The 13157-nt window shown below is 38.5% G+C and overlaps 1 long non-coding RNA gene across 1 annotated transcript in view; it reads right to left on the reverse strand.

Moving 5' to 3' along the window:
* Positions 1–972: 972 nt before the first annotated feature.
* Positions 973–13157, reverse strand: part of LOC119541298 — a 30431-nt gene continuing 18246 nt past the window's right edge. Inside the window, exon 3 of the long non-coding RNA XR_005218225.1 lies at positions 973–1055. This is a non-coding gene — a long non-coding RNA (uncharacterized LOC119541298). The remainder of the gene's footprint in view (positions 1056–13157) is intronic.

The raw sequence follows: 13157 nt of genomic DNA on the forward strand, positions 1-13157 counted from the left end.
TATGGTTCAAGCCTAAAGTTATTAGTGAACAGGGGAAGGAAAAAAAAAAAAGAAGACAGATTGCAAATGTTCCAGTCTTTCCATCTATCAGCTCTGATATAATAACAGTGTCTGGTTCATCATTTTGTTCCTACAGCCAAATATTCACAAAGGATTTTGACCAGGCATCTTCAAATACCTGCCTGATTGCTGAACAAGCCAGACTGTCTTTGACATTTTGTTCCTAATTCTCAGCACTATGCAGATGACTTGAGAAACGGTGGGTAAGATTGTTGAACTGTCTGGTATGCCACTCATATGTGCCTTTATAAATCAATTTGGTGCAAAATAGTGTTTATCCTGACTAATCATATCTGAAAATTACAGAGTGAGTAATCACTAATGATCGTGGAAACATCAAGGAGCCTTGTCTGAACGTTGCTTTGTGTGGATTGTTTTCTAAACCCCCACATTAATAACTCTAGAATGAACTGGAAGAAAATATTCAGAGCAAATGAGGTGGCTTGAGAGAAGCAAAGATCTTTTTTACAGATGGGGTAAATAGGCCAGCGTTCCTCCTAAGGAAACCAAACTGTTAACCCTCAACACTGGAAGACAAGGAGTGGGGTAGAGGGAAAGAAAAGTTCCTCCCCAGAGTATCAGAAGTGATCCATTCCCCCTCAGGAAGGGCCTGAGCTCATTAAGCCCACCAGGGTAACACTTAGTGAACTTGAGCAGCAATGTTCTAAATGAGCAGTAATTTCCTTAATGAATCCCTCCCCCCCACCCCCAATACCTTTATGAGGATAATTACGTGTAATTTCAGCTATAGAAACAAGGCCTGAGATGCCGGAAGTGATTGCCGACAGTCACACAGTGAACATTAGAGATTCACTTCTTCAACCACTAGACTGTATTGGTGACTAAAAAGAAGCCATGAAGAACTGGGGAATATGCCCAAATAAATAATCAGGGCAACTACCACATACCTCTTTCCAGAACCATCCAAATAGCTCTTTGTTCTTTCCAGGAACCTGGCTGGTACAGTCACATCTTCTTTCTGCACTTTATTGTGGCTGTTGGTTATTCAAAAGGGTTGAATAATCAAGAGAAATTGCACTTTTTAGCTTCTGAGATTGAGAGGCTAAATTAATCATATTCTACTTAAAAGGGAATTTGCTGAATATGTAGATTTCAAAGGAATATTGAAAGGTTTCATATTTTGTCCATTATATATTTTTAATAAGCTATGGATTTAAAAAGCAGTGAAAACAGTTTCCCTGACAGTATTTCTTTGTTTCTCTGTGGGATAGGATCAGGTTTTCTGTACACTGTCATCTTTTTACATTATCTCTCATAATATCTTTGAAGATTATGGAAATGCTGAGAATAAGTTAAATGATTCTCTTACAAACATGGGAAGCAGAATGGTATAAAAGAAAGTGGGCTGGCTTTGGAATTACGAAGTCCTGGGTTCAAATCTCAGTTCTGCTACTAGACCTTGAACAAATTATTTTATAGTACTGCACTCCAGTGTCTTTATCCCTTTCATAAAATAAGGAGAATGATACCCACTTCACATGGTTTCTGTGCACATTAGAAATAATATTTGCCACATGCAGTGCCTGATTCATAGAACTATGTTCTGTGGATGCACAAAAAAAAAAAAAAAAAAAAAAAAATGGCAGCTCTTAGTGCTATTCTAGAGCAGTTGTTTAATTCAAAGTGCCCTTCACAGCTCTAGACTTCCATTGATTGGCTTTAAAGGTTCTGCAAACTATCAGTTCATCTCTTCTACCAACAAAGATCTAACGTGATTCAGAGCACATTCACAGTTTACATTTTCTTTATATCTTGGGGTTCCAATTAAGAATTTTTATGAAAGAAATTTTGCTTTATAAAAAATGATCCAAACTTTTCCATATAGGAAACACACCACAGAGGCTCTAAAATGTCTCTGCCTGACTATTGGCACCCTTCTTGTAACACATTGGAAGGTCTAGAGAAAATCTGAACTAACTGAGCATGATGCGTTTAGTCTGTCTGTTGGTCAACTCTTTGCTGTAGCCACAGGCTAAACCCCAATCTTGGTCTAACATCTTGAAATTTGCAAAAGGCAAGTAAAAGCAAGCTAGAGTTAGGATGGATCAACCCAAATACCACTTCATTTTTGAAAAATGCCATAAGGGGCTAGGCCTTCTAAGGTGTATCAATAGTAGTCATCATTTTATCTAAATGCCCACACAGTATCTATATCTTCTTACGAAATAAAGGTGTTAAAAAATTCCCAATGTAAACAATAGCTATATTCCTTCTTTAATATTACTTAGATGTTGATGGTTGAAAGATGTTCCTTCTTATTTTAGGGGACCAAAATATATATCATATTATGTGTGTGTATGTGCATGCATTTTTTTATATAAACACACAAACGTAGGTATCTCCTATTGCTCATTGTTAATTCCAGATCACTCATGTCTGTTACAGCCAGATTAATTTTGAAACTCAGTATTGAGTATAATATTTTTTAAAGAAAGAATAAACATTTTGCATGTCATTGTTTATCCCAAAACTCACATGGAGTTTGTGCCAGTTTGAATGTATTATGTCCCCCAGAAAAAGCCATATTCTTTGATGCAGCCTTGTGGGCCAGACATAATAGTAGGGATTAAGTTGAAACGTTTGAATTAGGTTGCTTGCATGGAGATGTGCCCCACCCAGCTGTGGGTGGTGACTCTGGTGGGATACTCCCATGGAGGCGTGGCCCTGCCCATTCAGGGTGGGCCTTGATCAGTGGAGCCATATAAACGTGCTGACTCAAAGAGACGGAACAGAGTGCAGCTGTGAGTGACGTTTTGAAGAAGAGCAAGCTTGCTAGAGAGGAACGTCCTGGGAAAAAGCCATTTTGAAACCAGAACTTTGGAGCAGACGCCAGCCACGTGCCTTCCCAGTAACAGAGGTTTTCCGGACGCCATTTGCCATCCTCCAGTGAAAGTACCTGATTACTGATGTGTTACCTTGGACACTTTATGGCCTTAAGACTGTAACTGTATAGCCAAATAAACCCCCTTTTTATAAAAGCCAATCCATCTCTGGTGTTTTGCATTCTGCAGCATTAGCAAACTAGGACAGAGTTGGTCAGTTATTGAATGATCTTTGACAAATTTGATGATCATATTAAATGTTACAGACTTACTGAAATTAAAATTTTTTCCTTGTCAAAAAAACGTAAAATGACCAAGGGTGAAAGAGAACAGTCACTCTTTGAAAATTGGACTTGGCCTCTCACTGGTAAATTGAAGGGAGAATATTGAACTCTATGATCTGAGATCCAATAAGTGACAGGTGCTTCCTGGAAGGCTTCTTTTTAAGTCTTAGTTTTATTTGTTTTTTAGCTGTATATTGTATATAGAATAATCTTCATAATTTTGTGCTCAAGAACCTCAACAAAATGGCCCATTCTGACTTTCCAATCTCTTTTCTTTCTGTGTATAGAAACACACTCAATGCCCCAGCTAAACTGAACTCCTCATTGTCCTCAATGCTTGCTCTAAGTTTTCCCACCTCTTTTCCTTTCCTCTTGCATTCAGTCTGAATGCCAAGCCCCTTTGTAGTAGTTTAGATTACTGGTCATCATATAATCCTTATGGCCCCCCTTTCCCTGTGGGTGGAGGATCCCTCCCCATCCCTTCATATTAGATTTTGCCATGTAACCTACTTTGGCTAATGGGAAATAAGTGATGAGGACATAAGTAAAGGCTTGAAATGTGCTTGCATAGTAGGGCTTGCTCACTTACCCTTCTGCCATCATGATGACAAATTATGCCCTTTGGTAGCCCATTTACCTAAGGAGACATCTGCTATAGACTTAGTCCCTGCCTACTCTTGGAGTCAAGCTCAGTCAAGGCAAGGCTGTATCAGCCAATACCTACCCAACCCAAAGGTGTGAGTGAGATGACACAATGCTGTTTTAAGCCACTTGAACTTTGGATTTTTATTACATGGAATTATTATGGAATTACATGATTGATACATCCCCCATTTTTCATGTCTAAACTCACTCTCTTTTATAACCAGCTCAAATGCTACCTTCTCTTTGTTGCCTTCTTAGATTTCTTCTTCTGCAGGTATTGTCTCTCTCCCCTGAACTCTCCTAATTTTTTATGTATACTTCTCTTAAGGCACTCACCTCCTTACCCTACCCTCCACTGTATTTTTTATTTAGACTTTATTTCCCAACTGGATATCATTACTTGAGGACAAGATATGTGTTTAATTTGTATCTTCTCCTTTCATTATACTTTGCATGAAATATTTAGTAAAGCTCTGTTTAGGTTCTTAAAAAATAAGATTAGTTCTTGGAAGATAGGGGAAATAGGAGTTAATTAAAATATTTGCAATGACAAATACGAGGGGGGAAAACTGAGAGCAAGAGCTCATCACAAATATTAGAGTAATCAATGTGCATAACTAAGTAAGCCCCTGCCCAAAAGTGGAGTAATAAGCAGCAGGTGTTTCATAGCCCTCCAGATTGGAGGGTTCCTCTCTCCTCTACTACCAGCCTAAGCCAAGTTGCCATTATCTGTTTTTGAACCATTACTTCAGCCTCTGCCTTTTCTCTCTCCTTCTAGCCTAGGGATCTTGCAATGGTTTCTGCTGAGGCATCTTTTCAAAATATGAATTGGATGAATTCACACCCCTGTTTGTAACTCTTTATTGCACTAAGAATGAAATCCAAACCTCCCAGTTTGGCCTTCCTGATATGGTCTCTGCCCACCAGTCCTATTTCCTCTTATACAATCATATCCTCAGCATACCCCAGGAACCCTGGCCTTCTTTCTGTCAAACATGTCACGTTTGTTCATACCCTAAGGACTTCATGACTGCTGATCCCTCACCTGCTATGCTCTTCCTCCAGGCTTTTACAGAGCTTGCTTCTTATCACTCAGGTCTCAGCTCAAATGTCAACTCCTCAAGAGGACTTCCCTGAACACACTAGTGAAAGTTGTCCCTGCTCTCACGGCAAGCCACTCTCCATCACATGCCTGCTGTTTTATTCTTTTCATGGTATTTTTAAAATTAGCATAGTCATTTATTTGTTCTCTCTCTAGACAATCAGTTGGGATATGACCTACCATCCTTCAGCTTACATTCTTGTAAGTGTTAAAGTTCAGTGGTTAAGAGGTTGGATTTTGGAATCAGACTGTTTGGGTTTGACCTTGGGCAATTTTACATACATTAGACAAGTTCCTGTACCTCCATTTCCTCATTCAAGAATGGTGATAATAAAGGATGCTGTCTCTTAGGGTTGTTGTAAGGTAATATGGAAAAAGCAATCAAAACAGTGCCAGGTACATAGTAAGCACCCCATAAATGCTCACCCTGATTATCTTTGTCGTCATCATTTTATTATTCACTGTCATATCCTAATGCCTTGGATATTTTTGGTCTGTAGCTCAAACCTCAATAAACACTTGTCGAGTGATTGACTGAATAAATAAATGACTGAAAGAATGAAGGAGTTGTCCATCGGATCCAATAATCTCATTTCAAGGTGAAAAACTAGTCTGATTCCATTTCCCATGACCTAGGACAGCCATCTTACTGACATGAATTATATAAAGAGAGCAAATCTGAGACATTTCCTAAAATTTATTCAGGAAGCCAAAATATATATTCCAAACTGAAAACTCAGAGGAAACCCAATTTCAGAGAATGAAAGAAAACTTCAGAGCTGTCAGGGCCCAGGAGCTAGCTGGGGCAGTGAGCCTAGCTTGAATCAGAGCATCTCCCCAAGTGGCCCAACATAGTTTGGAAGATCAACCTGGCATCTTCGAGATCCCTGGTTCTGGAACACCCCTCGGGGCATCAGCCTCTTGGCCCAGTGCACTGATTTATGTTTATAATGATGGGTTTCAAGGGTGAGGATGAATAATGCAAACAAACCAAGTCTAGGCTTACTTTTCCCTGCTGTCCTCAAATATAAACCTTCCTGAATAGCACTTGCTTCTTAGTTCCCTCAGTTTCATTTATGACTTGATTACATTCCTGTCAATGCCAGACACCAAAACAATCCACCAGAAATAAACAGCAATATGATTCACATTGCTCTGCAAGCAATGTCCTGGGGGCAAACTCAAGTCCAGCTCCCCTCGGCCAGGTCCATGGCCAACAGTAACAAACAGAATGCAACACCTTCTCAAACTTTAAGTGGTGACAGATACAGGCCAACAGCCACAAAGGCAGAAGAAAATTAAAATGTGTACTCAACAAATAGTGTTTTACATTACTATCTCCCCCCAATGTTATCCCCACCCTCAAAATTATTTTGTTAAAATGAACATAAACAGAACCATAAGCTGCTTTCTGTAAAAATTCCCCAAGAATAGGGGCAATTTTAAAATGGAAGTAGCCTCAGTTTTGTGCCCATTTTAATGTTTAGCTACCATAGAAAACTCATTTAGTTATATTTTAAAACAATTTCCAGTGTTTATTTAGAACTTTTTTTTTTTTTTTTTTTACTAATTGCTGGTGCTTGTAAACAGGAAACTGGTAAAAATTCACCTCTAGTGGAAATAGTACTGAGAGCAGCTTGGCCTCACAGTAACTTAGAGTTATCAGACTTTCAACAAAGGCTGGAATCCTTTGCCTTGCAGGGTAGCTGCATTTCCAGTACATAACATTGATGACAGGGGAAAGGACAGCACAGTTCACATATAGATGTGCCACATGATTACAAGCATGGCTGTCATCTCTGCAGTTTCATCATTTGGATTAAGGAGAAGAGACTTCAACTACAGCCTGACCTGACAGAGCCGAGCCTAGAAAATCACCAAGTCTTGCCAGTCTTTGCTACGGTGACTTCTTTGATGACCACAAGCAAATCACTCACCTCTCTCTCCCGACCCAACTTCTACTAATAGCAAAGAGGGTGAAATCACATAAAAAAAATCTGTTGCCAACCATGATTTAAAATCTTTATTGATTTTTAACTGCCTCATACATATAATAATTAACAAGCAAAAAGATGCACCACTTTATAGAATTATTTTCTAGTGTATTTCTAGAAGTTTAAAGAAGGATAGTCACTGAAGTGCTAGTCAGAATACAGGTTCTAATCCTGGTTCTGTCTCTAACTAGCTGTATAAACTCACATAAGTACCTTAACCTACAGGAGGTTTGGTTTGCTCTTCTCTGAGAAATATTTTTCAAACATAATAATCCCAGCCTCTTCTTCCAGAGTTTTTGTGATGTTCACATGAGTTTAAGCATATGAAAGTACTTTGAAAAATATAAAATATTATGAAAAAATACAAGCAATAACAGGAGCCCAACCAAAATTCCAAAGTGCACCTTGATTTCTCTTGATTGTGATATTGCAAGATCCGAGCTTCTCTTTCCCAAATTGCAAAATACCGATACACACAAAAATGATTTTGCCTTGTAGAAACTGCTCCTACTTCAAACCTGTAACCAAGAACGTGTGTTTTCTTTTCCTCCCACAAAAAAAAAGAAAATGCATACTAAAAAATAGTTCAGCCTCTGGAGAATATGCCGTTACAAAAATCAAACTGAAAACTCAAAGGAAAATGAAAGAAATAGCAACACTTCCCAATGGCACGTAAATAAGTCTTTGATAAATCAAAACTAGGAACAACTGTCTGGTGGAGGAAGCTTCTAGCAGATAATGTTCTCAGTAAACAAGAAAGCAGATGCCACCCCACATTTTGTGAAATATTTATGACTCAACCACACACCCTTTTGGGGGAGCAAATTGATGACTGCTGTACCCAGTACAATCACCTGGGATATGCCAAGCACAGCCATGATCAATCACACTGACATGATTTGTTTTGCCTTATTCAGAGGCTGCCTCCTCTTCAATCCAACGTCCAAGATGGAGAGAACGCAAAAGATATAGTAGCCAATGATTCTCTAATCACTTTTTTTTTAATGTGAAGAGTTACAATGTTTGGGGGTATGAATCTTGGATACAGAAGGGTTTTCGTTCTCTTCAAATTGGCCCAACAAATGGGAGACTGTGTTGATCTCACTTCAGTGGACTGTCACTCAATGCATATTTACAACTATGCACATGACACTATGTCACAAGGTAATGTTCCATTTTATATGAGATTTAAAAATCTGAAAACACAATGCCCCAAACAGGGCTAATGATAGAAAATAATGGCCAAAATGCATGGAACCACCTAAATAAACTTCAGTACATAACCAGATTGGACTTATTTACTCTTTAGGTTACAGAGAACTCGGCGTTTATTCAGAAACATACTGAGCATCTATTGAGTGCCAGGCAATGCATTATGCAAAGATGTTTCCTTCCCTCAAGGGGCTCTCAGAGTCAAGTAAGGAAGTGATTGAAATGTTGCAAGGGCTAAAGTAGAGATATGTATCAAGTGTTTCAAAGTCACAGAGGATAGAGATATTAACTCTATAGGAAGGAGTCACCGAAGCTGTCAGATCGTAGACGATGGTCAAGCTGGAGCTTAAACTCTGAGGTTGTGTACTGGGCAGGAGTGAACAACAACTGCAAAGGCAAGAAGATGTGACTGAGCACAGATGCTCTTTGTGAGGACAATAAAATTTGAATGGGGAAGAGTGACAAATAGGCTGGATGCTAAGTTGGGTCGATGAAAGGTCCTTGTAAGTCATGTTAGGAAATTTAAACTTTATTCTCTAGACAAGAAACCGGCAAACTATGGCCCACAGGCCAAATCCAGCCCAGTGCCTATTTTTGTAAATAAAGTTGTATTAGAAAACAGCCATATTCATTCATGCCTTGTCTATGGCTGCTTTCTCTCTACAACAGCAGAGCTGAGTAGTTGCAACAGAAACCATATGACTGGCAAAACCTAAAATATTTACTATCTGGACCTTTACAGGAAAAGATACCTACCTGCTTTAAGCAATAGGAAAACATTAGATTCTGAAGTAGGGGGATCAGCCAGCAGTGTGGGGGAAGGAGCTAGAAGTCAGAGAAACTAGGGACTATTTCAGTAGCCCAGACAACAGGTAAGTGTGATTTAAACCCTTGCTCATCCAAAGGGGTCCACGGACCAGCGGTAAGGGTACCACCTGGAAGTTTGTTAGAAATATGGATTCTCAGGCCCCACTACAGACCCTACAGAATCAGGATGTGCATTGTAACAAGATCTCCAGGTGATTCCTAGACATAGCAAAGTTTGAGAAGCCCTGATCTAAGATATAGTTAGGGCTACAGGTATAGGGATTAAGTACAGATTTCAAAAGAAATTTAGAAGGTAGACTTGGTGATTGCTGATTAATGGGATGGACTTGTAGGGTAGGGGTGGGACATGAATTGAGAATGACCCCAACATTATCATTTTGGACAACTGAGTAGATGGCAATGATGCCACTAGTATAGATGAACAAAAGAAGAGCAGGTTCTGGGGAAAAGATGAGGAGTTAGATTTGGGGGTATATTTAGTTTGAGATACTGGAAAGTCATCTAGAGAGCAATTAGAAATACAGGTTTGGGGCTTTTGCAAAACAAGAGGGTTGGAAATGTATTTTGGGGAGTCATTAAAATATAGTAGTAGCTGAAGCCATGTTAATATATTAATTTACCTAAGGAAAATGGAAAGAGTGAGAACAGAAGAGGGCTAAGGAGAGAACCTAGGAAACAGATACTTAAGACCTCAGCAGAGAAAGGGGATGTTATGAAGGAGGCCAAGAAGGAATGGCCACAGACAAAGGGTTTATTAAGAGAGGTTATAGTTTCTTAATTCCAAAGTAATCAGACTATGTCTTGGTTCTGGTGTCCTATTCCAGAGAGCAAAGCAAATTATGTTTCAAAGCCCAGTACATTTGTTGCTCAGATGTGGCCTCTTTTGCTAAGCCAGCTCTGCAGGTAAACTCACCACCCTCCCTACTACTTGGGACATAACTCCCAGGGGTGTAAATCTCCCTGGCAATGTGGAACATGACTTCCAGGGACGAGCCTGGCCCTGGCAAAGTGGGATTGAGAAGCCTTCTTGGACCAAAAGGGGGAAAAGAAATGAAACAAAATAGAGTTTCAGTGGCAAAGAGATTTCAAATAAGTCAAGAGGTCATTTTGGAAGTTATTCTTATGTGTTACACAGATATCCCTTTTTAGTTTTTACTGTATTGGAATAGCTAGAAGGAAATACTTGAAACTGTTGAACTGTAATACAGTAGCCTTGATTCTTGAAGATGATTATATAACTATATAGTTTTTACGGTGTGGCTATGCAATTGTGAAAACTTTGTGACTGACACTCTCTTTATCGAGTGTATGGACAGATGAGCAAGAAAACAAAGACAAAAAAACAAATAAATAGTAGGGGGGAATAAAGGGTATGGTATATTTTGGGTGTTCTTTTTTTTTTTTTTTTTCTTATTCTTATTTTTTTGGAGTAATGAAAATGTTCAAAAATTGATTGTGGTGATGAATGCACAACTATGTGATGATATCATGAACCATTGATTGTACACGTTGGATGATTTTATGGTACATGAATATATCTCAATAAAATTGCATTAAAAATTTAAAAAGTCCAGTACAATCATGTCACCTCCCTCCTAAAAAATCTTCAGCAATGCCATGTCCTCTACATGACAAAGTGGCACTGAAAATCTGCCATGATTGGATCCCAAACTCTTTTTTCACTACAACTTCTCAGATATCCTCTGTTCCAACCATCTTGAAGTAGCCACTATGTACAATTTGCATTCTCCTGCCTTTACTCAACTGTACCCTCCTCCCAACCATCTCTCACTTGCTTCCTCTCAAAATCCTACCCATTCTCCATGGTTCTGCTCTCATCCTACCCCCTACTTGGAGTCTTCCTACATTTCTGATCTCTGATTGCAATCAATCTCCCTCTTTCCTATCTTTCAATCTCTCCTAACTTGTGTACTACATAATAGCTCTAATATCAATCTGACTTTTTCTAGATTTAGTTCTGAGGATGCTTATTTCCACAATGGACTGATCATATATCCTTGGGGGTTAGGCACCACGTCTTAGTCAATTTTGCTCACCCTCTACAGAAGACCATACCTTGCAGGTAAGAGACCATTATGACAAACAACAGGGAAATGCACTGGTTCATTAAGGAAAATTGTTTTTGAAGACATTACCCCCATTTAGGGGGAACCCCATGACATTTTAGTTAATTCAGTTGTGTTAACTCTTCCTTAGGCTAGTTACATGGTTTTATCTTATTTTTAGGAAAGCACTAAGAAGGACTAGCAGATACTATCCCACCCATCCTCCAACATGCTAAGCACCATCGTGAAGGATTATCCTCTAGGAAGCCTGACCCTAGAGCTGTCTGCCCTGTCACAGTCATCTGCAGGAACGATAGACTCCACCACCTCACACCTGTCATTCATTCCCAGCTTGGATAACCTCAAATGTCACAAATCTTCTTGCTCAAAGATCTTCACACTTAGATATATTTTTCCACCCTGTCAGTACAAATGTTTGTTCATCAAAAACAGTGGATAAGTTGTTAAAGTTTCTCATGTTTTGAGCTCTCTCCTCCTCAGGGCAAAAAACAAAGGGTCAGCCTCTTAAAAATGGACTTTTATACCCTGTGTTTTCACATTAGAATGTATGATTGATGTACTTTGTGAAAAGTCTAAGCAATAAAAGGAAAGGGGGAATATACTAGCGACAAGAAAACGCAGGTATGAAATTTACCCCCCAAAGCAAGTCATCTAGTGATAGGCTTTATGACTAAAGAATTGTATGGGAACATGGAAATTACAGAGCAAAAAAATTAGGTAGATGTTGAGGACTGAAATTGCAAAGTCTGAAAGATCTGCAAAATATGTCCTTTTCAGTATAACACTCCCAACAGAGAGAAAATTAAACCTCAAATGCGAGGAAGCACTCTCAAACTATTTATTTTTATTCCTTTAATAACCTACAGTGTTTGATGTATTGGTGTCACAATTCACTTGAACGTATATATGAGATAGTAAATGGTAATAGAACTGCCTTCATTATAAGCACAGACACAAGATCACTAGGCCAGTAAAGCTGGAGTATTGCCCAAATGGTTTAAACTTTCAATATTTTTTATTTACAGGAGATTCTATTGCCTACAAACCAATCTCCAAGTCTATTGCATGAGTATGTGAATATACACATAGTCTAAAGGAGAGGAAAATTTGAAGAAATTATATTAATTATTTATTCACAGGGTCAAAGTAAATTTCATTGTTTAAAATTATGAGCAGTACCTAGCTAAGCACCAAATATTAGTGGATATCAATAATAGGTGATATCAATTCTCAGGTTGATCAATAAGTGTCCTCTTTACCAACTTCATTTATTACTAAAGCCAAGAATTTGTTGAATTAGAAGGCACTGGCTTTAAAACAATCATACTCAAAATAAAATAATAATATGCTTCAATTTCAGGTCACTATACTTTCACCATCCCTGGGGATAGTCTTCCGTGGCCAGAATTCTGTCTCTAACACACAGTAGCTGTGTGGCTTTAGTCAAGTTACTTAACTTTTCTGTGTCTCAGTTTTCTCGTGTATGAAATGAGAATAAAAATAACATAGTACACATCATTAGTTATCATGAAAATTAAAAGTTAATACATATGAACCGATTAGAGTAAGATTAGAAACATAATATGCGTTCAGTAATGTTGGCTTATTCATTGGGAGAAGGGGGACAAAATGACAGGCTCAGTTAACACTTTCCCATACTGGCTTCTGCACCCATCATAATTAAAATCTGAAAAGTGTTCTGACCCCTTAAATTTTCTCACTATTCTTTCCCTCTGTAGACGGTAGCCATTGGTATATTTTAACCATAATTTATACACCAAAGCATTCATATTTAATTTTCAAGAGAAGAAAATATTCATCACTATTCTCAAAGTGTGAAAATACCAAGTCACACTTTCAACAACTTTTATGTTTGAGACACTAAAACTATCCATAACATAGAGATAATAAAAGATTCAGGAAAGGTTCCTAACCTTTAAGGTTGACATCAAAGAAAACAACTATGCCCTTTCCTCAACAGGTCCCCTGGCAGCTCTGAATGGATTGCCCACAGGTCCGTGCCAGAGCACAGCTCTGCAGTTCCCAACTACTCCTTTTCATTATATGCCATCATTATATGATATCACATTAAGAGTTTCTTA

The sequence above is a fragment of the Choloepus didactylus genome, chromosome 8, assembly GCF_015220235.1.
Source record: "Choloepus didactylus isolate mChoDid1 chromosome 8, mChoDid1.pri, whole genome shotgun sequence".
In the NCBI taxonomy this organism is placed as follows: Eukaryota; Metazoa; Chordata; class Mammalia; order Pilosa; family Megalonychidae; genus Choloepus; species Choloepus didactylus.